Source organism: Neopsephotus bourkii, unplaced genomic scaffold (assembly GCF_033783945.1).
Source record: "Neopsephotus bourkii isolate Nb327-2 ecotype Australia unplaced genomic scaffold, CSIRO-AGI_Nbou_v1 NB_1572, whole genome shotgun sequence".
NCBI classification, from domain to species: domain Eukaryota; kingdom Metazoa; phylum Chordata; class Aves; order Psittaciformes; family Psittacidae; genus Neopsephotus; species Neopsephotus bourkii.
In genome coordinates this window covers 3897541-3924342 of record NW_026902048.1, presented here as the reverse complement: position 1 = coordinate 3924342, position 26802 = coordinate 3897541, and the positions used below count along the sequence as shown (strand labels likewise).

General features: G+C 39.3%; 1 long non-coding RNA gene across 1 annotated transcript in view; it reads left to right on the top strand.

Moving 5' to 3' along the window:
- Window positions 1–26601, top strand: part of LOC133221972 (uncharacterized) — an 81020-nt gene extending 54419 nt beyond the window's left edge. Inside the window, exons 2-4 of the long non-coding RNA XR_009728135.1 lie at window positions 6898–7013; window positions 22732–22855; window positions 26144–26601. This is a non-coding gene — a long non-coding RNA (uncharacterized LOC133221972). The remainder of the gene's footprint in view (window positions 1–6897; window positions 7014–22731; window positions 22856–26143) is intronic.
- The last annotated feature ends 201 nt before the right edge of the window (window positions 26602–26802 follow it).

Below are 26802 nucleotides of genomic sequence, written 5' to 3'. Positions count from 1 at the left end.
TCCATTCAATAATTGGGAGATTATAAGTTTCTGTGTTTTAGCACATCTATTTCGATATTACTAGACCCAGAGCTGCGTGAAGGAGAGGGACATTCAGTGGTGTGTCCATGAAGGGGAAACAGTGAAAAATAATAACCTATTAGCAGTCCATAAAGTTCAATATAAAATATGTTTGTGCTAAAGTGTTAAACAAGTAGAACAAATAGCGTGCTAGTAGCATACAAAATTAAAACGAGTCACAAATGGATATTTTCTATGGCAATTTATTTCACAATTACTCTTGTGGAAGCTTTCATGAATTAAATATGAGTTCTATCTTGAAATTAGGTGTTATAAGGCTAAATTACAAGAGGCAGCCAGTAATTGAGGTGGCTGAAACACGGGGTCTAGTGAACTAATCTCTTGCTGTGTCACGTGGCTGTCCCCTTGCCAATGGGAAACCTCCCCATCACAAAAACAGAGGCAGCTGAGAAAAATTGATTTCTCATCTGAGCCATATTTGATAGCTTTTGAAATCGAAAATTGAAATTAACTAACCTAAGCCCCGTTGTAACAAAAGAGCAAATTAAATATGCAACATGGCTTCCTATTGGCAGCAAGAGGGCCTGCCAAGGTAAATTTGTAAATAGAGCTTAAGATGCAATCCTCCCTCCTCCCCCCTTCTCCTTTTTCCTTTCTCTCAGTGTAAAAGTATAAGTCCGCAGTGGCTTAATAAATAATTTATATATTAAAAAAAATCATCAGCTGCAAATGGCCACTGTGGTTAAGGTCTTCCATGGAAAAAAATCATTGCGTTAGAAGAGATCATTGAACGAAGCAAAATTAAAACCATCCACAGTCATCCTTGAGCTTGGAATAAACTGTGCACGAAGAGGCTATGTTTTCTTCTAAAGAAAAGTTTTACAAATGGAGATTTATAAAAAAGGCAACAAAACCAACCCAAAATCAGACCAGTCCCTTAGATTTTTACAGACAGCTAGGGCTCAAATACACGTTTTTATTCTTTCTTTTCATTAACCTCAAACAATAATGGCATAATGGCTTTTTGAGCTTGGTGGAGTATCCACATGCTTGCCTTTTGTCTTGCCTTTACACATCCTAACACGTTTCAAAGGATTCTGACAGTGAATGCTAATGATTCAAAAGGTGCTTCTGCAGAGCTGTGGATTTACAGTGGGATTCCCTGAAATGAAGGCAGCCAACAAAATCAGTGATGCCATGCTCTAAATACTGTTTTCTGTGCTTTTAAAAGGGGGAGGGGGGCAGAAACAAACACAGCGAAGACATCAGCCTTCAGCATTCCTCTCTTACAGGGTCTCTGCTTTTCTCTGCCCAGATTTGCATGGGAAAACAAATGATTTCATTCCAATACTTGAGTAGAAACATGTATAAAGATATAGATCCAGATCCCTGTCTGCATAAATCAGGATAGCTTCTTTAACTTCAGAGGATTTATGCTACTCTACATCATCTGAAGATCTATCTCATGAAATTGTTCCACTTTCCTGCTGAGGCTGTTCAGATCTGAACTGCATAAAATCTCATGACAACTGTAATGGAGGATATTACACTTAGCCTGTCTGTCATCCCAGGGATCTTGTAAAATAATTTTCTGTTCTAATTTATTACTTTTAGTGTCAATCAGCTGCCGACAAGCTGAGTAACATCATTAGGCATTGAGTTCATCTACTCAGCACTTTTTAAATGCAGTTTAAGTAGTTGTCTCATTATGTGTAGCAGGACGGAAAGTCAAGGTTCAAGGAGTCTTCTTTTTTGGCAGATATTGTTGAAGTCTGTACTATTATCTCTGAAGGAAAAAACTCACAAGAAGATAGGTCTTTTTTTAAGGATTCGAAAGAATGAAAAGAAGGCAGTAAGATGCAGGTAGAACTCACTGTAGAAACTTTGGCTCTGATTTCCCACTGCTTTACTTTGTGTTTACCTCAGATGCACAAGTTGAAAGGTGTGAGGATGGAGAGAGGCAGTGATGAATCGGGGATTTCGTATAATGTGGAGTTGGTGGCTTCCAGCCATGAACTAATAAGTGATTGGGGTTCATCTTGTGACCGAGAGCCTGCTATTGCTGTGCAGGCAATATAATGGATGGAAATAAACTGTGTGCCAATCCCGTAATAGAAAACATTGATTTCATCAGCCCCCAAATAGAGTATGATTTTTATTTAACGCTATTACATATCAGAAGTAACTCCACAGCACTGGACGGGGGAAGGTAAGAGTGAATGATTCTATGAAACTAATGCAGATTTGCTCAGAATCATTTTTAGGGTTGTTTTTAAAATGTTTATCAAAAATGTCACGGCAAACAAAAGCCCTTCAATGTCATCCCCTACTAGAAACCTGAGGGCTAGCTTGGCTCTGGGCTAGATCATGAAAAAGAGCCTTGTGGCTACCCCTCAGAAGTTTCCTCATCCCTCAGCCACTTCCCAGCAGCAGCTCATGTCAGAAGATAGTGCTCCTGTGTCAGCCTTCATGTTTCTGCTCCATTTGAGAACAGTTCTTCTGACCATGTCTATATAATAGGCCACTTGTCTTGGGAAGCCCCAAAGCTTCTGAGATGTATTGATTCAAGGACAGCGAAGAGTGGGGGTCCTTTCTGGGAAGCCCCAGTTGGTGAGTGTAGGAAGAAGCTAGAGAGGAAAAAACGGTGCTAGGTTGAGTGGTCACCATGTGATTTTTCTCTCAGGCAGGACATGGCTGTTTTGGTGCCCATTTCTCATATAGCTCCCTGATGTGCGATTAGGGAGATCAAGTAATCCTATTGCAGTGGAATGGATTTTACCATAATTTAGGAGATGTTAGTTGCAGCCTGGAACAACTGGTTAAACTGGTGGGACAGTGTCAGGAGGGGATAACTCTTCTAGTGTGAATGACTATTTAGGATACTGCTACCTTGATTTCTTTATGTTCTCGGTAAAGAAGTGCATGTTATGCCACAGAAACAACACAGGCATGATACTGTATGTTTTCTGGAGGATACTGAGAATATGCTCCTTTAATGGAGTAGTGGAAAGTATTTTATAGATGGTCCATCATATTTATGTTATTTCATCAGAGAAGCTGAGAGTTACATTAGCTGTGTCTCAGTGTGACTGAAGCTTTTTCTGAACACATTTTATCTATTTTATAAATAAAGATAAATAGAAAGTTTATCAGTCTTATCTAAAGCTCTTGGAACACAATTGTTCCTAATTAATAATAGTCTAAAATATTTGTGGTATAATGTTCCTGTTAAATGTAAAAGAAAAGGTAATATGAAAAAACAAATGTGTTGATAAGCATTTCCAGTTCACCTAAAACTATTAGTGGTTTAAAGTCCAGACCCCCTCCCCTTAGCACACTGCTTTATAAGACATTCTGTACATTTTAGATATAGTTACCAAAGCTAGCAGCTTTCATGGTATCCATCCAACAGGATATTGTAATCAGAGTGCCAGTAATTCTGGGAAGCATCAAAAAAATGCTTCAGAGGATGTTTAGTCAGAAGAAAATCACAGTAGAGGCAAATCTGAACCGTTTGTGCAAAAGGAAAATTTCCTGCAGAACTGTAGAACAAATTCTACCAATAATTGCACCTACTGGGCAAGTCAGATAAGGATGCAGTACACAGTTTAAAATAGCAATCTTGAAACTGCATATGTAGCTATAGAGTGCATATGGGTGCATCCTGCTCTAAGTGGTATCTTTGTATTACATGTGAATTGCTCATTTTAAGTTTACCTTTAAAGATAATCTTTCTTTTCTTATTATTAGAACAATTATTGGAATTATGAGAATATTAATATTTGGCAACAGTTACGTTATGAAAAGATACCACTTTCTGTACCCAGGAGTGCAATTCTTTTAATATTTGCAAATCCTGTGGGGACCCCAATATTCAGATTGGTCTAGACTGTATTGTGAGCTCCTAAATTGGGCTTCAAACCAGAGTATATTTAAACACTTTAAATGTGAATAATTTGGCTCACTTGTGTGTATCAAGGTAAGCAAATGACAATGGGAAGGGGTCCTAAATTTTTTAACTCAGTTGCTTCAAATTGAGTCATAGCTTTGTGCTTTATATAGCAACAAGGCCCTGATTAAGCACTTAAGCATGTGCTTAAGGTTAAGCATGTGATTAAGTGCTTTGCTGACCTAGGGCTTAAGTACCCTGTAAAGCATTGGAAAAATGAATAAATCAAATTTAGGTCAAATCCAGCCCTGTGCTCCGTACCTAAGGTAACAGCAAAGCAGAAGGTAGGAAGCTTTGCTTTCAGAGGCTCGGAACAGCAGGGCAGGATTACAGCCTGACATCCAGGGGAGCACTGGGGAGGGGGGAGCAAGCGGCTGTGACAGCCTCTGCTGCAGGAGGGCACGGGCTGCCAGCCGGAGGCCTCAGCCGGGTCCTCAGCTGGCTGTCACACACGCTTCAGTCTGCAGCAAGCTGGAGCCTGTGGTGAGCGCTGCTGCTGTTTAAAGAGCACAGTGTGCACGAGTGCCCTAATGGGATGGTTCTTGTCCTGCAAGGATGCACAATGAAACTCCTTTTCCTTTCTATTTCCCTCCTCACCTTATACCCAGGGAGGAAAACGCTACAGGAGTTGGGTCTTTCCTTTTGGGATAAGGACTGGGGGCATCTTGAGAGCCTCACGCAGAATTTGGATGCTCAGTTTAGATAACAGTGTGAAAGCTCCTCTCCGTGGATCCCTGTCCTTAGGACAATTCCACCTGTTACATGGCTGAACCAAACTGAGCAGCTTTCTTGTCTGCTTGAAGCAGTTGTTCTTAGATAGTTAATGGTGAGAAATAGGGACATCAGCGGACAAGAGCTGTACTGATGGACAGGAAGGAGTGTTCTGTGGATGAGTATTCCCAGGAATACTGAGTATTGTTCTGATGCTGCTTGGGTTTTGGTGACCTGGAAGCTGGCACTGAAAACTTAAATGAAAAAAAAAAAAAAAAAAGAATTTTTGTCTTATTTCCTTGGATAAACCCTTAAAAAAAATCTGTGAATTCCCACAAATCCTGGTTTTGTAGGTACATCATTCAGTGCACTGGAGAGAAGGATAAAGAGTGAGCTCTAAAGGATAACAGAGATGGGGCTAGGGTGAAGTTTTAAGGGACATAGATCAAATGTGCATCCTTAGAAGGGGGGGAAACCTCCATGAAATCTAAACAAATACATAGGTTTCCTACTGAAAGTATTATTGTACCACTTAAAGCATTTTCATTGTCTTCCCTTTCTTACCCCCCTCAAAATCCTGTTTTCTCTCTGGAAGGGAAAAAACCCATAGTCTTTCAAACTCATGAACTTCCACGTACTGGCAAAGAGGAGCACATCATATGCTGTCACTGCAGACTTATCCTCTACAGTACCACCTACAGTGGAAGTCTAGCTGCAGGCTAGAGTTATACAATATCACAGAGAGAGATTAAGCATTACATTTATTGTGGTTGCTGGAAGGCGATATTATTGCTGTTTCAGTGGAGAGATTTATAGCAATACTTAATGAATGCTACTAGTTTTGTTATCAGTTCGTAACCATACACATGTTGTGCATGTTGAAATATTACATTAAGTATTTATAAAAACCTTGGAAAAGTTGGGTATTAGTGTCTGTGGGAAAATTTGCCAGGATAAGGAAACTGTGTTAGTATAATGGCATGGTATTGTTAGGTTGGGCATATGTTGTTGGATATAAAGCAGGCAAAATTAGCCTTATCAGTATTAAGCATTTTCCAAATGAAGAAATTTTGTGATCTATCCTTAGGAATGTGCAGATTGTTTCACTTATCAGTCTCAGCCTAGGAAAATATCATAGGTCAGAAACAGTTCAGAAACTAAATGCAAATTAAAAAAAATACAAAGCTTTTAATGATATTTTCCATTTTAGTTCTATTTGAGTCACAGCTCTAAGTGAGTCATCAGCAAAATGGGAGCCATTAAGACAGGCCAGAAAGATGTGAAACTTGCTTCCTGGGAAAAAAAATATTCAAATCATTCTGGTCTACTGGTGTCTACTCCCAGTTTTGATGTAGTAGAGTCCTAATGAGAAATTGAAATGTAGCACTCAGTGCAGGGAACTGGCATTTCCTTCCCTAGAATCTTTACTTAGAAGCACTAAAGACCGAGCATCCTGGAAAAACAGCAAGAAAAATCTTATTTGAATACTTTTAAATAAAACATTCTGTGCTCTGAGTGCATTAATAGTACTATATTATCATGCATATATAGCTTTATGGTAAATGCATATTTGTACATTGAGCTGGAGTGAAATTTTCATTAATGCTGATCACAGGCAAATTATTAGGCTTAGAAGCAGCTCTTTATGCTGCAATGCAACATATCTAAGTTCATGACTGGTATCAAGAGTCATTCACTTGAATGCCTGTAGGTGCAGCTTCTTTTCTTTCCTTCAGGAAGGGAGATTTATTACAAGATCCTGCTATTGAAATTCAGTCAAGATTAGGTGTAAAGACAACAGAACACAGAATAGGTAAATGGTGTATGTGGCATTCGCCATCAAAGGATGTGATAGAATATTCTCAGATGGAACAGACAGGTCTGATATTGCATATTAGTGGAGTTAAAGTATATGAGGTATTGAAAAGATTCACGCCTCTACAATGATGCAGGGAGAAAAGGCAAAAGCTTTTGGGTTTGGATGTTTTAGATAATTAGGAGCAACAAAAGCTTATGTTGGAAGCAGATTTGCTGCAGATAGATAGTATATTCTTGCTAGAGAAATGGGATATCTAGTATAGTGGTCTGATGGCCTTTTTTCTTTTCTTTTTAAAAGGAAAGGCATTTCTATCTTCTAACTGCATTGTAGGATGCATAATCAGACTCATGGCTAGTAATGAAATGACTTTTCTTCCTCTAATAATATTCTGTTCCAGAATTGACCAGAATTCTGCTACAGCACTTGCAGTCTGAGATGATTACTACATAGATGTATTCTAAAATTTGGATAAAAGAAACCTGCCATATCATGGAATTATTAAAGAGAATCTGAGTATGTAAATTAATTTGACTAGTACTGAATAAAAGCATCTCATTTTATTGAACTTCCATCACCTTTTTCTAAATGGTACTGAAGCAGTAATTAAAAAGAGCTAATTATGTATTATTTTAAAGTGTACATTTGTTCTTAATTTTTGAATTAATTTTCTGATGTGAATGCTTTACTTTTTCTGCCTGCAGTTTCTTGCATAAACTCCCTGCTCTGACTGACCTTTTGGGGGGTAAAAGACTTGAGGCTTGATGGTGGAGGCATCTGAGAATGGGGATTATAAAAATGACTTCTATAAATTTTTGACCCCTCTCTCTGTGTGCATTTTATTACCTTTCTTGGCAACTGCTCATAGCTACATCCCAGAGCAATGTTTCCTAGCTGTGGTTTGTGAAGCTTTATTGGTCTGTAGGGCTGCGCCTGTGCAGTTGTTGCACAAATTGTACTGGTCCCCAGCCATAATATGATCTCGCTGGATGAAAGCAGTAGCGCCTCTCTCCTGGTAGGTGACCCAGAGCACCAAAGGCATCCTGTAGAATAGGAAAAGTCTTTTTGCCAAAGCCTGCATGGAGTGCTTCAAAAAGCGTCAAGGATTGGAAATTATCCACCAGGCAAAAACATTGGAAAAACAGTGTAGGCTCCAAACCACGATGATCCTGTTTGCTTTAAAATGAAACTGGGAAAGTAAACTAAAATCCCAAACCAAACTTCTCTGCGGTCTTCTGCATCTATAGCTAACTGCAAAGTCTTACGGCTTCTGTGCCATAGGAAGCACAGCAGACTGCTGAAGGAGTACTTTTAGTCTGCTCCATCTAGCATATGCTAAATGCTTCATTCAAGTCTGTGCAAGGTCTGCATGCAGCCTGAGTGATGAAGACCATGATGTTATACACCTGTTGGTAGCTGTCACCACTCATAGCTACTCCACCTTGAACTATGTTGCAGACCTGCCCTTGTAGGTGTTCATGTGAATGGCCACTATTGATCTCTTAATGTAAGCATTGCCAAATGTTTTCAATAGAAAAATCTCAGAAAATACCATCACTCCCTCCTGGCCATTTCAGGTCTAGGTTAGGATACGGATGCACCAAGTAGACAGGAAGAAAAGTTAGATATAGTTTTTAAGTTGCAGTTGATTTGCAGTCTAGCTTTTTACATGATTAGCTGTTTATGCACAGATAGAGAATGGTGATGTATTTTATAAATAAATTGATAATGGACAATGTACTTCTGAACGTTTTATGCCATGTATACATAGCAAATGCAGAGACATCTTTTAATGTTTAATTACTGAAGATGCAAATTGTTTGTCTAAATAATAAAATATTTAAGGTTGGAATGCATCTTTTTAATTAAAAATTTCCCAAGGCAAGTAAGATTACTGCAGCACAGAGATTTGCTGATAGTGTAATGTGATTTTTATATTGCTGATGGTGACTGACAGAGTCAGTTGTATGCCAGTCCTGGGTTGTCTGTTATTAATATTTTTGTATCAGTGATGAGAAAAGCAGCAGTCTATGAGCCACGATAACTATTGCAGTTGATGAGCCACGATAAATAGCAGCAAATGCATTCTAACCTCTGACTCTGTGACAAACAGCATGGGTACTGTCTGCAGCTCTGGTTTTAATTTCAATGGCATCAAAGGGAAACTCAAGAGATTCGGAAAATAACTCTGGCACTATGGCTCAGATAAAATAAAATGCTTATCCACAGACATAAATTACCATGGGAATAAAAAGACTACACCAAATTACATAGTTTCATAATGCTCTTAAATCAAAAAGTAGAGGACAGTGAGTACAGCTCACAAATTGCAACAGTCACACTACTTGATGAGTGGCTTTTTTGGTACTAACTAACCTAACGGGTTTCTCCAAGTGGTGCTTGATGGCTTACACTCAGATGATGCTGGGAAATTCAGCAGGAATATGCTCCCATTTCATGAAAATTAATTCCCAGGACACATTAGAAAATGTATTTTCACAGCTTTGACTGTAGCATTGCACTGCATGAACATGTGTTCCTGTAAGCGTGGTACTTTGTTGGACTTTCCTTGCCACTGAACTCATTGAATTTGAAGCTGCATGTAATTACTTTAAGGCATAGTAAATCCTACTCACCTTCCTAGTGATGGCACTCCAAGAGCTACTGTATTTGCAATTGAAGCCAAGAGAACATTGCAACAAGTTGCAAAGTCCTGGGCAAAGCGTTTTGCTAGAGGGAGGCACTGTTCTAGGCCAGTTTTTGTGTTTGCTAGGTAGTGTAGACTAGATGACTACATAAATCCTCCTGAACTCATCTATGGAAACTGCATTTTAATTCTTCCCTAATCTCCACCTATGTATTCTTGCTGCAACACCACATGCAGTCTGCTTTGTAAGAGTTCCTAATACACTTATTTGTAAGTTCCCCATCTCTTATTCTCACCTCCATGCATAGGATTTCTTTTGTTTAGTCTTGGGGTCTTGACAAGCTGAATTGGCATTTAATAAGAATCTCTGAGTGGTGGAGAAACAGGTCACATCACTGGAATTTTGATTAGTCTTCCATTACTTTCCCATGATTCTCCCTGTGCCTACAAAGGCAGAGTTCTTCTACAGGTATCTAGAGGAAAAGATGCTAAAGACTTCCTATGCCTCTAAGAAGCAGTAGATGTGCCCCCCAGAAGACAAGCATGAGAAGTTGGTGCAAGGATAGAAGCAGTAATTTGGATATTCCCATACTGTTTTCACTCTGGGATTGACTATGTATTGACATTCAGACCAAGAACTGATCACCAAGATGATTGCCACAGTTCAGACCATACTTTTCCATGCATTGAAAAGGAGGTAAAAAACCCCACCTTTTGGCTATATTATCCTATGTAAGTACATAATGGTGGATGTTAATGAACCATGCTGGCTTCTAATGAAATCACTTCTTCATGCTTGAGCTCATTGATGCTGCAGTCTCAAGTTGAGCTACTCAAGGTTCTAAGAATCCCATGGCTCAAAAAGATCTTTCATTACTGCAGTCAGAAGCAAGTCTGTATCTCATAGCAGTCAATCTCATACTAGGGGATTTTAAATGCCTAATAGCTACAGACTACATAGAAATCAGTTTTCTGACTGAGTCATAAAAATAGTACTGGTTGCCAAATATACCTAAAAGGAATTGATCGATGAACCTGATTTTTCAGCCTTGGAAGTTTTTTGTCTGGTTTTCAGTGCAACTTCCACAGACTAAGTTTTTACACAGAGGAACAAGAACCTTATGCATTTAAGTTCATCTTGCAGACTTCTTTTAAGAAGTAAGGAGTTCTGGTACCACTTTTTCTTTTTTTATCTTGGCGAAAAAGTCTTTTTTTTTTTTTGATCTTTTTTCCTTCAAAAAATGTGTTCAAAAGAAGAATAGGGAAGGACAAAAGAGAAAAAAATAAACCTGGCATTCTTCAGTGATAGAAGAGAATCGTGTTTTGACCATTGTACCTGATACAAAGTTCCTGCTCAAAACACTGGAAAAGATGGGCATTTACTTTCATTTTGAACTATAGAAAAACTTTTTTTGCTGGAAATTAAATGCATTTACCTTTGGAAAAATACTTGTCAGACAAGTCTGTGGGGGTTAAAAAAAGAAGGCAACAGCCCATACCCCTTCAGATTTTTAGCTAGATCCTGACAGGTGGTTTTTAGAAAGAACAGGTCAAGAGTGTGAGTATATGAAAGCTCAGCTTTGCACTCCTTTGTAATCTTAAAGTCTCTTGTGCTGAGCTGGAAGATGGCTCTAACTTCTACCAACATCACATAACATCTGGGCCATTCTGTCTATGCCTGCTGCTCCCCACAGGCCATCTGTGGTCTGCACAGCACCCGTCACAATTATTGATACACTGAGTAATTACTTCTGATGTTAGATGTAGTTCCACCTTTCCATTGAGAAGAAATGACACAGATGAGGTATCCCCTCTGGAATTCTTAGTGCCAGAAGTAGTGGGTGGGTCAGGGTGGTGTCCAGGTTGACACATGTTGTATTCAGTCAAGAGATTTGTCCACTTCAGGCCCAGGATGCCTTTTGTAAGAGTGCTTTTGATCTAAAAGGCTGATGAAATGAACCTGTGTGTTACACAACTTCTGGTGTCTGCAACTTTGGTTTGTGTTAGAGTGCACCCTTCCAACAAACAGGGAAAAATCATATCTTTGTCTTTTATAAGTGGGGAATTGCTGATTTCTTACTAACTTTCTTTCATAAACAAAAAGAAGTTTGTGTGGAAATGTTTTATGTAAATACACATTATTGTACCCTGCCTGTTTTCCCTTGACTACATGAAATGCTGACGGTGCCTCTTCCTGTACACTGGAGTAGGTCTTTAAGCCAGTGTTGAGCTCTTGCTTTATTGTGTGAGTTACTACAGAAGACTCCAGTCATTTATCCATCAAAAGTATGTGACCCATTGCTGTCCAGAGATTTCAGACTTTATAACCAATCTGTTTTCACAACAAGTCAATGCCACACGGGAGAACTGTTGCTCCCCCTTCACATTTTGGAAGGTGAAGACCTGACACTGTATTTATAGCACTGTGCAGTAGCAACCTGTAGATAAGAGGAAGAAAACACTATCCATAATGGTTAGGTTTTCGGAGTTTCCTCAGAGCTGTCTATGGGACAGTTTATGGCTCTTTGTGGCTGCACCAGTAGTTTCCCTCTAGTATGCCTGTCCTGCTGTGATATTACAGTCAATAAAACCCACCAAACTGATATAGTGAAGTTTCCTGACACTCTATGACAAATATATATGGGATTATAGATACTGTGAAACCCAGTTGACATGTCAGGAAGGAAAAATCTTGCTAGAAAAAGAAAGAAAACTTGAACTGGTTGAGCTCATGTCCACCTTCACTCTTGAGGTCCACCAGGGTGGGTTACGAAGGGTCTTGACAAAGAGGCCAAGTGATTCACAGGTCATACAGAACTGGAGTCTGGCAGAAAAGTGTTCGAACCTGTCTCCCAGGCTTCAGACTAGCACAATAACATTTATACCCAGTAAAACTTGGTTGAATCCTATGGGTTTACAACTATATGAGCAGGGTAACAAAGGAACAGGATATTTATTGAAATCTGAGTCTACTCTGCTTTTTAAATGGCTGCAGATTATAGTTACAGGTTCCAAAGAAAAACTATACAGCTGTACATAGAAAAGAAATCGTGTAGTCATCATGCTTTTGCCGTGCTAAATATTTAAGGCAGGAGAGGTTTGATTTGCTGTTGCTGTTGACTGACACTGGAGAGCATGGTTTGATGTGTTTTGTAAACAACTGGGCCAAACAGGTTCTGCTCCAGCAGTCTTGGCTCTTCCAGGTCCTGTTCTTTAGCACCCAGAACGTGATGTGGGAGGGGATCATATGTTTTGTATTTTACTCCTTCCATTAGCGACACAGTCTATGCTGAAGGCTAACCTGGGGGAGTTGAGTGTCACAGATGAGCATATACAATGGTGACTACACATTTTCAAGCTGATGATGAAATTCTGAACGTGTGGATGATAATCTAAAAATGTAAAATAATTACACATTGGCCCTTTACTCAGCTACGTACCTCATTTCTTGGTCTTACACTTACTCCAAAGGCAGAATTCATATCTGATTGGTCAAAGTGCTGCTCTGGGTCCATTGCTTACTTAACAGAATGGATGTGAGTCGAAAGGAGGATGAGGGGTTGTTTCTATGTGGGTTGGGTTTTTATTGTTTTAAAATTTAAACAAGAGTCTGGATCACCATAATATAACGAGAGCAGAAATCAAACACCCGCGGTTCATTCCTGTGCTTTGATTTTTATACCCGTGCATGTTTGGGTTTTTAATTTTTTTCTTAAAAAAAAAAAAAAAAAAAGGAAACCCAAACATGCGTGCTGCCTTTTAATAAAGATCATATTAAAAATTCAATAAATAGGAATATCTCTGATCTCTTAACAAAAGCGTCTGGTGTACAGGAAATTAAATGAAAAAAAAAAACCTTGTTAATCCTTTTTGATTTCTGTACAAGGTAGCTGGAAGCAGAATTCTTTAACTCACAGGATTCTCTTGTTGTCCCCTCTTTTTTACATTTCTTCTCCTTTTTCTTCCCTTGTTTTTTTAATCTTCCCCAGCACAAACGTTGTCTGGGTAACCTCAGTGTAAATGCAGCCTGTTTCTCTGATATGTTTTTAAATAAATAATAAAAGAATAATAATAATAGTCAGAGAAAAGGGAAAAAAAAAAAGAAGCTGTTGTGTCATTGTCTCATCCCTGTGGCCTTGCTGTGAGGGATCTGTCTCGAACCAGGTGATAACCTGATAGACTTTATCTTGTCTTTTCTGGGCCTCCCTGAAGCCTGCCAACACTTCGGCTGGCTGTTAGGCATTTTAAATATCCCCCATGAGCCCTAACCTTACCCCTTTTCTCTTCTTGTCATCTGGAATGTCTCAGAGCTGTCAGAGGCTTGTTGCTTATTGATGTTTCCGTGTGTTTTATGTCTTTTCTGAGATATGACAGCCCCTGACACAGTGCTGATTTCAATCAGCCGGCTTCTGGAGAGGACTAAGATTTTGTCCTCGCGCGGTCCCAGCCGCCAGCATACTTCAGAGGCCTCCATCTAATGAAAATGTTTCAGCAGGCTGAATAAAGGCCCAGTGCTCAACAAACAACAGTTGATGAATTCACAAGACAAAAAAAAAAAAGAAAGAAAAAATAAAAGAGGAGGAAACCTTCCCCCCTCCCAACCCTCTGCCTTTGTTATAAGAAAAGCAAGAGGAGAGAGTGACCTCCTGAGCCAAAGGTTTTGACACTGAATCAAATCCCTTTAGGCCTGAACTGGCAGGCTGGGCCCGGCTTTAGATTACTTTATCACATCTTAGAGTGATGTTTGTATGTACCTCAGGACACCCTACGTGTAAAGAGTGGATATTTTAGCCCTGTTGCTTATTAAGTCAAGTCTTGGTGTCTGGTGGAAAATGAAGGTCTGTCTTGCAGAGCACTGAAAGGGGAGGAAAGACCTTCTTATTAAAAACAGGGAGTGAGGTTATTTGCATGGAGAAACCTCTTTCAAAGGACATGGGTTATGGACTTTGCTTGAAGTTGCTGTGAGAGGACAGATATTTTTTGTTTGTAATTAACTGAGAAAGAGAACAAGCTTTGGGGCAACATAGAGCATTTGCTTTGTGGGTTTTGATCAGGTCTTTTAATCAGCATCAAGCTTGGGGCAATACGGAGCTCTGTGCCCACCCGAGATGCATCCCTGGTAGAGCTGGGTGTTGAGCTGCTCCTTGTGCTGCTCCATCACCCAGCCTTGGGTACCAATGCTGCTTCTCACATCTCCTTTCAACATTTCAGATAAGGGAAAAGCAAAGGCAACATCCATCCTTCACCTCCACCTGGGGACCACATGGAGTAGAAGCCTCTTGTAGGGTTATCTTGCACCCTCTCGAGGCTTTATCTGAAGCCACATTGATTCCCTAATCCCCTGATTTCAGCTGAAATTACACTACTGTGAGGCACTGTCATTATCCATGCTCCGATGCATACGTCAGGGATCAGCCTCCACTGTGCTAGGTGCTGTACAAGCATAGCAGGGATACACAGCAGCTGCAGTAACACCTTGAATTGCTAATACTGATGCTGTGGTTGTTTCCTTTGGGATGTGCAGCTTTAATTATGCACTTTATGTGGGGAAGTCCAGTGACTTCTTAGAGGGGTTGTACCTGCCTGAGCCTGGGCTGTGGGATTAGGTTCATCAGTGGGTGTGATATGTCGAGGTTCATGTTTACTTCTTTATTTATATGAGTGTGGTCGTTTTATTCCCTCTGTTTATTTTTGCAGGGAGGGAAAACAATCTCTCCCTATTCTCTAACTAAATAAACACAGCCCACCCCACTATTGAACATCAGTGACATCCATATCTGCAGTGACTCAGATGGTTTTGTTAATAGAAGAGTGAGCTCTCGCTGTAGCCTGATTCTGTCCTTCAGATGGGAGACTTTAATCCTGAATCTTATTTTTCACTGCATTCGGCTACTGTGTTTTTGAGCAACAAATTACATCTATGCCTCCAAGCCAAACAAGGAGTGAAAATTCCTATTTAAAAGAATGTGGAAATAATACTGTCTATCTACCTACAGTACAATTCCATTTTTAAAGTGCTTTGATATTTTTAACAATATTAATATAATAACAGCAGCATGTGCCTATTGGGTTAGTCTGTATTTTATAACTTGGTATCCAATTTCTCCCTTGTTTCCTGCAGGACTGTCACTATTAATTTCTACTTCCATTTTTTCTGTCAGTGTGAACATTGTCATTGGACTATTGTTTGTAAGTGATAAGCAGCCCCTAGTATTATTATTATTGTTATTTCACCCCTGCTTGTTGAGCATCAACAATCTACCAAAAATATTAACACTTTGGTGGAAGTTTAACTCTCTCTTCACCAGATGTTTCCCCCCTTTTCTTTAACTTAAAGGAACATACTTGCTACTGTAGTATCCAAGGATAAAAAAATAGGAAACTAGTAGAAAGGCAATCTGTCACAGGGAAATGAAAATACTTCAGGGGGTGAAGCATGCCTTCACAGTATGGCTTTAAGGTTTTAATTTATATTGGTCCTGACTCATGACACAGCCAGAGCAAGCCCGGGCCTGGGAGTCAGGTCTCCCACTGACCCTTGCATAGACTGCTTGAGAGAGATGTCAGCTGAAAACTCCCAGGGATCATGGGGCTGCCAAGCACTTTGAAAATGACTGCCAATTTGGCCTAGTCTCAGCTGAACACATGCCCAAGAGGGAGGGAATGCCAGTAATAAAGCAGTTTAGAGGAGAAAGATATTGCTTTTGAGCTCCCAAACCCTTCCAGCCTTTTTATATGATTATATTGTTTGCATACATGTATGTTCTCATAAAGATACATACCTGCATGCACACGTGTGTACATCTGCTCCTTTCAGAGCTAAACAATCTGCAAAGCAATGGATGAGTTAGGTCCTCCCTTCTCTGTTCATTATGCAGCCAACAAACCCCTCTTTAAATTCAGACAGTAATAAAAGTGAGCGAAAACCCAGACTTAAACCCCTACAGAAATTTAAGGAACAAACCAAGTGAGTGCCAGTGACAATGTGAATCCCCACTCCTGTTAAATTATGGCAAAAAAAAAATCTGATTTTTCAATGATCAGAGACAGTTTAAAAGTACAAAAAGATGAAGCATTGATAGCGTCTAAAATTTCTCCAAATTCAGGTAATAAACCTTGCAAATCTTTATTTTTGCTTTATTTTGTTCTTTTCTGTAAGACTCAAAGGAACCAAGTTGTGTTTCTTTTAAGGTGAGTTCTTATAAAAGAAACTCAATTTTAAATCTGATTGTCCTGAAATCAGTTTTTCTTCTATTTTATGATGTTCATTATGATGCTTCAAGGTTAATAAGGGGAAACCCCAGCTTTACTGGATTGGCTCAAATACGAGTGACTCTGCAGTTTACTCAAGCTTATTAGTATTTTTTCACTCATGTAAGTTGTGCTAATGGAGTAAATGTTGTTACTTAACTGAATAAAGGCTGTGAGGTGAAGTCTAACACGAAATGTGGGAAAGAGAATAGAGAGAATTATGGGGGGAAAAAGCCCAAGTGTATTAATCAACATCCAAGAACAATGAAATGTGCCAGAAGTAAGTACTATTTGGTGCGTGTAACATGACAGTTAAGAATACCTAGATGAAAAAAAAAACCCAACAAACAAAACACTGTCTGGCAAGCACATTCATCTGCTGCAGCATCTGCCTCCAATATGCTTTATACTTGCACAGATACGTTTGGGGACCTGAAAGGTAGCAAGAATTTATCAAAGGATTAGCAAGCACTGATGCTACCACTCACACCTGTTACAGATCTAAATTGTCATTATCTCTTATTACTTGTTCCCCAGTTTAATTTTTGCCAGGATGTCTTTTGTCTGACATGCCAAAATGCGATCTAGAATTGGATGGATGCTGACACAGCTGAATTATTTTGTATTAGTCACCGTGTAAAATGCTTCCAGAAATACCCTTTTGGTATTTGTGACTGAACTTGAATGGAAACTTAACAAAGATAAAGGTACCTCCACCACTTATTCCATTTAAAAGTTATAGTTCTTTTGGAAGTTTTTTTGGAAAATACTAGAATTCCAGGTTGGAAGGGACCTCAAAGATCACCTGGTCCAAGCTTTCTACACAAAGCATGACCAAGACTAGATGTACCAGCACCCTGTCCAGTTGATGATGGAGGGAGGGAGGAAGGGATGGATGGATGGAAGGATGAAGGAGGATGGCTTCAGTGTAACTTATGACCCATGCAACAGTCCCACATTTGCGGTATGTATATGTAATTAGGAAGCAGGTGATTTCAAAGACGTATTCAGACTGCTATAGAGCAGAGGGTGGTTAAATCATCATCTCAGACAAGATTAAAAACCATTACTAACTTGAATGAGAAATTAAATCCAGAGTTTTGCAGTCCACAGGTCTGGGAAGCTGAGCCTTGTATAGACCATCGATGGGAGGGAGTGGTCTTCTACAATGGAGAAAGGATTGTCACGTAGGAAATCATCAATCACATATTTTATCTACATGATTTAGTTCTTCCAGACAAGTAAACCTCAGATGAAAAAAACAAATGATGTGAACCACAGAAATACTGGGGATGGGTCTAAAGGAATTTTAGTCCCTGCTTCCTGAATTCTAGCAGGGCTGCGTAGCATGCTTCCCTTGAGCATATCATAGGTTATGGCTGCTGGACAGACTGTTCCTTCTTCTCTCCTGCCTTGTTCAGATTAGGACTGTCTGCTGGTCTTGAGCCCCTCTAGGCTATTCCTAGAATAACTTTAGTGAAAGATTGTCAGAGTCAGACAGACTTAGTGACTATTCAGGTATAGAAGACTGTATGTGGATTGCCTTCTCAGTAGAGAGTTTGTGGTAATCTCTACAAGAAGAGTTTCAGTTTACAGAAAGAACAGCAAGAATGATACTGCAGGTCACTAAAGTAAGGAATCCCTTCCCCTCCTACACTTTTATTTCACTTTTCAACCTACCCCATAAGGAAACATTGGGTACAGCTGTAAGTTCATGTTATTTGGAAACACCAAGTATTAAGCAGTCACAAGGCATTCCTCTGAGTCCATGTCACTGTGTTTTTGGAAAGCAGGTTTCATACAGCTGCTATGTCCATCAGCAGATGAGCTGGTGGTGCCTACAAACCTGACATCTGGCTCCTAGCTTCTTTCAGGACTGAATTCTACAAAACAAGAGCCCTGGTGTTGCTCTGAGCTGCATGTGGGTAGGCTCCTTGGTGAACTTCAGTAGGATCATGTGTGCCTGAATTCTTTTTAGGATGGGAATGACACAATTTATAGGCTTTCAAACAGAAACTGGTCCTCAAACCTCCCTCTAAACCAAAATACTTCTAAATTCATTTTCTCTTTAATATCTCTTTAATTTCTGGACTATTTGTTGATGCCTCATATCTGAAACTCTTTCTGACCCATATAGTGTAAGAAATACCTCCTTGATGTGTTCTAGGAATCTGAGATGTTTTCACTTGATGGAAAGACAAAATGTAACTGTGAAAAGACTTTGAAACTTTGAGAAGGGTATTTAAAGCAGTGGGAAATTTTTGCAGATTTCTGGTTTGCTTTGTGAATTAGCACAACCTGAAAATAATTCTACATAATACATAAAGCTCAAAGTATCTGTCTTCCTCCCTAGACATCAACACAATATAACATTCATAGAAAAAAACCTCAACCCACCCTAGTTGATATATCATGTTTATTATAGTGAAATACTGTAATGGAAACCAACACAGCTCCAGATCTGGCATAAGTTTTTTCCCTTTAATGCGGATCAGCATGAAGTTTGGACAAGTGAAACATTACACAGTTGTGGCTTTTCCATGTCAGGAACACACATCAGTTCCTTTATATCGCTTCAGTTTGAATGCAGTTTTCTTAGGTTTGGGCCTTCATCCAAGAGACTTCAGGCCAAACCTGTCTTTGCTATGACTTGATTTACTTCATCTTGCATGCACTAGGGAAAGTTTAAACCTCAGGTGGCAAAATGCTGAAGTATGAAACTCTGAAACAGAATCTGCTATGAGAAAACAAATGGATATTTTGCTGCCCTTTGCTCGTTGGGACTTTCTAATGGAGGTAAGAAGCCACAGTTAACTCAGCTCTGTGTGATAAACCACATACGTGTTTGATGAACATGCTAATTTTAACTGTATGCCTTACAGCATTAGTAAGTTATCTTGCGCAGTCAGTGCCTGCCAAGTGGATTTGACTCCTTGGAAGAACAAAAGATGAGTGAGAAGAAATGAAAACAAAGTTTACCTACTGTCCTTTTTTTTTTAGTACCACAAATGCACTGGACATTTTCCAAGCATAAAGAAGTCACAGTTGTCTCCACATGAGTTCACAATACCCAGACAGTGAGCTGAGGAGATCAGTGCAGTAATACTAAAACAACAGGATGATGTCCAGAAGACTGAGATGAGGAACTTAAGACATGTTAGCAAGTGGGGAAAAAAGAAGTCCAGTGAATAACTGGTAGTGATTCACTCTAATAGTAAATAGAAGAAAAAAAAAAAGTGATTTTTAAGGAAATTAGATATATATACTTATGTTCTTGCATTTCCTTATGTAAATCTGTGTTCAGATTATACAGTATACAGAGCTTTGAAGTTATACAGACTTGTAGAAAGCCTGCCTGGTAGAGGTAAATGAGAAAAGATGGAAAGGCATAAGGCAGGACCTTATTCTCCAGGCCTCATCTGGTGTCTCATTTGCTGCTTCTGATACCATCAAGAGACCTCTGAGCACCATTATACTATTATTAATAATAGCTGTATCATGACTTCTGCTCAGCAGTAACAGCCTTAGGCAGTGCCTGCTCAGTGATCTGTGTGCAGTTGCTCTCCACCTCCCATGATGCCCACAACAGGACGTTCTCAGCTTTTGTTATAGCACTTCTGGTTTCATTTGCTCCCTCGTCCACACCTCTGATCACTCGCAGCAAGTTCTTCTCTTATCCTGATACTGAAGTTCTTGAATTTATTGCCATGCTGTTGCCTTTCTCCCCTTAGGCTCTTTTTCAGTAGGACCAGGAAACATAATATACATCGTGGGCAGACAATAAGCTGTATAATGAGAGACGAAAACTGCTCCACAACCGGGTGTCTTTGTTAGCAGGAAAGACATGGTTGTGGTTATACAAAAATGCGCAGTGGCAGGTCTAAGGCAAGGATGTGACAAATGTGTGCCCAACAAAACCCATGGCTTCACCCTACAACCCAGGGGAATAATTTCTAGTGAAAAATTAATAGTTTTCTGAAACAAGACTTTGTGTAATATAATATGTAACATTATGAATAAAACAAGAAAGACAAAGACTTTGACAAGACAGTCTACAAGAACTTACAGAAACTTTTCCTAACTGCTGCAGTGATTTAACTTACTGTGGAGGAATGTGGTTTTTTGCATGATCAAAGCCAACATTCAGCAATACCAAACAAGGAGGGAAAGGTGGGTGTCAGCAATTAGTAGCAACGTTTGTTTTATGTGCTAGTTTCCTGAGGAAAACACAGAGTGTTTATCTTCAGTGTCTGGTTGTTATGTGGTGCATTGATGAGCAGAGGAATGAAGCACTTCTCGTTGCTTTTTTGTCACTTAGGAATAGCAGTTGCAGAAAGGAATACTCATGTCTTTTACCATATTCATCACCTTAGTATCTGAGTACCCTCCAGTAGTACATTAAGCATAACTAACATCTGTTCTGTGTTTGTTTTCTCACCTCCTCTCCAAAGGGAGTGTATATAAAGTGAACTGCTCTGGTTTGTTTTGATATATATGTTATACTGCTAAATGTTTATGTCAGAAGACAAAGTCAAAGAAATCCATTCTGAACTTACAGCACTGACTCTGTATAAAGCTATCTATCTCTAAGTGAAGGAGACCTGGTTGGGGTTTTTTCTTGTTCATGCACTCTGAATGGCCAGAGGCAGTTATACTGGCTCTCCATGGGAGATATTCAAGGCCCGCGTGGACAAGTTCCTGTGTGATGTACTCTAGGTTACCCTGCTCTTGCAGGGGGGTTGGACCAGATGATCTCTTGAGGTCCCTTCCAACCCTTGGGATTCTGTGATTCAGTTGGAGTTTTACAGGGGAAACAGTGGTAAAGAGAAAACAGTTTTCTTATTTCAAAAATACAGTATGATAGCTTGATCAAGACCACATTTTACACCACTGACATCATGTCTTTGCATCTTAAATGATATAGGTCATCAGTGACCCCAACAATCTATTAAAATGATGTACCTAAGAAAGATATTTGGAAGCCAAATGTATCAGTGGCAATGTGCAACCAATCTGTCAGTGCAGTGGTGATGTAACTTGGCATTATCCCCTGTCAATGAACTACAGAAACATATCTGGTACTTGAGCTTTTGGGGAAAGATCGATATGGTCAGTCTGCTTACCAGCTAGGAACATTTAGAAGAAGCAATAAAAAGAGTAATACAAAGATATTTTGAGCATCTAATAAAAAAGGTGGTGCCACTGATCCCTCAGAGGATATGAAAATGGTCATTATAGAAATGAGATGCTGAATCAGCCTGAAAGAAGTATCACATTAGTACTGAATTGTGTTAGGATGGGAATCTTCAATAATCTAGTAGAAAAATGACAGGACAGTTGCATGTTCATCTTTAAGAAGCAGACATTACTGCAAAAGGATCTGTTCATGAGTGGAGTTGTTAGTCCTGTTTTGGCAATTACAACCATATTTATTTGTTCAAGATTTGTGACAGTTTTTCATTAGAGCCTGGATGCAGATGGCATAAGAGTGGCTACATTTCTGCAGTTGTCCTTCCTGCGTTTATCTAGTAATGAGCAGCTCCTAAACCAGGCGGTTTCAGCACTGTGTTGGCTATAGTCTGTCACCATTCTTCCATAGTAAACACCTTTCGTTTGCAGTGTTGCTTGTTCTCAGGCTGCATCTTTGCCTAGGTTGCACAGCAATTTTGTCATGTCAGATTCTAGCTGACTACCTATCCTAAATCATATAATGAGTGATTTTGATACTGTTGGCTATGGTAGTCCTGTGCCTCTGTAATTCCAGAGAGCAACCTTTTCAGTATGATGAATGGAAACTTATTGAAAAGGAATGCCTCTGTTATCAACACTTCAGGTTAGCAAAGCAGTAAATGCTAACCAGCACAGCCACATGTCAGACTCTGCAGAAATGTCATACTTGCAGCCTTTACGTATTTGGACAGATCTGTCAGTTCTTACCTATGGACTATGGCAGTATCTCAGCTGTAAAGCACACACTGGGAATCAACATTTGGAAAAGTGCATGTCTTCTGTGCCTAACGGAAAAGAATTTGCAACCCTAACATTTACGCTTAATAAAAGATAATCTCTTCCAACATTGCATAGTAGGGAGAATGCAAATCCTCTCTGGTGTTGTATAGCTACAAGGAGAAGAGTTTCCCTGTGACTTGGAGAGAAGCCTGCCATATCAATGTCTGCCTAGCAACTGAAAGGTGACACGTGGAGCCTCCTTTTCAACTCATTTCCTCTTGATGAGAGGAAGGGATCCTCCTGCGAGTTATTACCTGAAATAATACCATATGGTAAAATGTAAACAACATCTGCATATTCATGTAATAATTTCATCTGTTTAATTAGTTCCAGCAAAGCAGTTTACCCTCTGAGGCCCTCGCTGTCAGCTCCACGCTCATACATCCATGCCCTGCTGTCGAGCCTGACAGCCGTCTATTGTTCATTCACTGCTTCCACCTCGCCACTTAATGTAAGTGAATCTTCTGAGGGGTGGAAAGCCTGTCCCCATTGATCCAGATGTAAGGGCTGGGGGGAGGAGAGTAAATATCTGTCAGCTTGCAATACGGATACTAAGAGCCAACTTGACAGATCAGGTGGCTTTGTGGGTTTTTCGTGGGGGAGTGAGGGGCATGTTGGCACTTGGTGTGAGTGCTAATAGTGCACAGGACTGCAGGTTTGACTTTGTATGGTTGTTAAGGCTTTGCTCTCAGGCTGGGTGCTTCCACATCAGGTGAATTCGGGAACAGAATAGCAGCCCAGCTTTTACAGCCAGCTGTATTTCAGTGCCAGAGGAATGACAGCATGCCCACTGGTGCAGCAAAACACAGGGCCCTGGAGGGCTGTATGGATTGGCCAAACAGGTTTTCGGAAATGCATGTCAACGAACACTGTTCAGGAGAAACTGAGAGTGTAAAAAGCCTGTAAGTCTAACTGGAACGGTCCCTGGAATGTATTTTTAGAGTCTCCTGGCTCATATAAATAAATTATACTGTGGCTCACATGTAATAATAAGGCATTCAACTCACCTTCAAAAGGAAACATTTACATTACGGGAATATAAACACTTCATGGTAATATTGCACCTAAGTAAAGTACTGCAGTTCAATGTGGTAAAGTCAATATCATAATAAGGTAATAATAATACTAGTACTTAGTACTTATATGGCCTTTTACAGATTTGAGCAAACACTAACTGATTAGTCCTCAGAACACCCTGGGGCAAATAGGTAAGTAAGAATTATTGCCTTGTTGTAAAAATATGCTGTATCTTATCACAGACCATCACCATGGTATCTATACAAACAACTGGTCTGACAGGCAGTATTCTTCCCATTGGCTTATGATGTACTGAGACAAGTTTGCAAGGTGTAAGCTCAGCTAAAGAGATGTATCTTATATTTAATTTTACTGCTGATCATATATGTATTAATACCATTATCCCATTCAGAAGATTTCCACAGATCGTGGCCAGTGGTCAGGAAGGACAGATGTCCCACTACTTTTTTGATCATTCTTAATAGAAAAGGTCAGCTTTGCTGTGCCTGAATGGCCTGTCTGCATGTCAGGAAAGGGAGAGGTTTCTGAAATATTCAGGGCCCAGCTATTAAAAAGGAGATAATAATTGATGATCTGGAACGTGTCCTGGATAAGTACATTACACTGGAACAGTTTGTTCTCCTTATTCTACACTCACAAGCAAAGGTTCTGCATGTGTATATGTACTCTGTGTGTCTTTTTTCATGGTATGCGGTGAAAACTTTCAGGCATAAGTTATAGTCGTTAAGTAAGGCATAATTAATATTATGTGTACAATGTGTTTATCTGTATATTGAAAAAGGGGGTGGTACTGGTTACCTAAAGAATGAGATACTATTTCCTGCTTACAAAAGGAAAAGCAGGAAGACCAGACCATCAGCATGCTGTCAGATGGAGTCCTTCAGGTTTCTCTCTTAACAGCTCAGAACAGTGTTGCAATTATTCTTTTAATGTTCTTAATCTGAACCATAAAATACTAGTTCACAATAGACAGGCAGCAAAGACACCTAAAAATTAATTATACTGCCAAAGTCCCCAAGACAAGATAATGGCAGAAAAAGGGTCATGAAACATCCAACTTGCAGAATTATCTTTATTCGCCAAGAGCAAAACTTCTGTATCACATTACCTTTGTTGTGGGCATACAGTTCCCTGAGCTTCAGTGGTACTGTCGTTTCCTCCTTGAGACTGTGTTTCATGCAGCCACAGCAATAAAATGAACTAACCTTCAGATCACGGAAGTTAGAACTGATTACCTTTATGAAGCTAATGAGTAACTGTTCTAATTGTTACCTTGCATACATTGTTAGAATGTTTTCATACACACTGCAGTATCAAAAATGAATATTTGGAAGCTCTTTGAAGAGGTAATTTACTATAAATTAAAATAATAGTAATTTAATAAAAAACCACAATGGTACTGAATTAATAATGAACTTTATTAAATATTATTGAACACAAGAATATGTTAATATTGTGTTCGTGAGTGGTTCATCGGTCAAATAACATGGGGTTCTTTTTCCCTGGAATGAATGGATGCTTATTACAAATGAAAAGGGTACGTCACGCTTCCCCGTCAACATGACACCAAACCTATGTGAAAAACTTTAAGGTCTGAGAGGTTCATCTTGTCTTGGTATCTATCCATTTTATCATTATTTTGTGTGCTGAGACAGACACGAGTTATCCAATAGTCAGTGGGTATAATATCAATTTAATTTGGGGAATGTTGACAGGCATCAGACTACTCACACTGCTTTAAGTGCCATTACTCATCAGTTTATAAGGAAATCATTTTGCCTGATGAGAAACAAAGGAATCTGGGCTTGATTTTTAGACTTGCAGGTTTCTGATGTCCTATGTAATATTCCATAGGTCAGACAATCTGGACTTTCGTTTCTCTGACCATGTTGGTTTTTTTTAATCTCATTGGTACACTGAAATTACAACTATTTTAGGTAAGTCTATAATGTTATGAAGCCCTGGGCTGAATTTGAAGTTATGATCTGTAATATATTTATTAATGTAAAGTAGTGGGTAGTCCAATTGCGTATTACTTATGGTGTTATAAGGCTTCTATTAGAATGGGACTCTAACATCACGCTGAATGCCTCAAAAATAGTTGTATTACTTTGGTACTTACCTAATCTCTCAAGTCAGCTAAAATTATAGCACAGCTACTTGTATATTCTTGCACATTTCAGAAAAGCTACATTTCATTAATATTCTTGAAATAAACCCTAAACCTAATGGATTCCTTCCTCTTTTCTCCTCTTTTTAGTGCAATAAAATTGTTCTTTGCCATTTTTTTTTCTCCATTAAATAACTTATATGAAGCAATTTCAGGCTGGCCTTGAAGTGCTTTCTAAATTAGATGAAAAAAAGGTCCATTATTTTTAAGATCTATAATTGTTATGGTGTTTTTATGTGCAGATCCAAAATAGTTTCTAATGGACATTGTAGAGTAGGAAGGATTAATGGTGTTTTAGTGAGGTAAGGCTGCTGGCTAAAGCAGGGTTAATTTATCAAAATATTTTAAGTGTAATTGCCTCAAGAGTGAAACTTCCCAAACTTTTTTTAGCTGGAATTTTTTTCAACAGGTTCATTCCAACCAAAGTGCATCCAGAACATTTTGGTATTTTTAATAAGGAAGCAAAATTATCTGGGTTATGTTCCCAAAACAGAAGCCTTAATGACCTTTATTCTATATTTCTCCTCATAGATTATTGCGATAAGGAAACCCTCGTGTCGCGACCCACTGGCGTCTGGCTAATCCGATGGTATTCGTCGCCGCATTGTCCGTGATCAATAACTAATTATCAAAGTGGCATTTCTTTTCAAGAGCTCCTTGTTAAAAAATGGCTTTTGGCTGAGAGTGGAGGAAAAAGGTCGCCACTTTGACATCATTGCAAGTCTTTCAAAATCCAGTGGGCCGTCCGATTGAATTACTGTCCCAAACTAATTGATATAAATTTGAACAGAAGAATGCTTGTTACTACAGAATGTCATAATGATATCCTTGGCAAGAGCATGTCAGTGGGAAAAAAAAAGGGAGAAAAGACCAGCACTGGTCACAAAGCATTGAGACAAGTTGCAGCATAAGACTATTAACAAAATTAACAGGAACAAAATTGTACATCACTTCCTTCTTCCCAGCCAGTCTGATGAGGCTTTCAAGAAAGAAAAGCAGTAACATACCTTATAGTTTACTTCAAAACAGCTTTAAAACAATGTACTGGAAAGAGTAACTGCGATGTACAATGGACTGAAACTTGATGATGAGTTGCAGAAGTCTCCCTGGCTCTATTGGGATCATGACTGAGCATCCATTGGAATTCAGCTTTAGTTGTAAGGCAGAATCTGGCGACAGTTCCCTTAAGG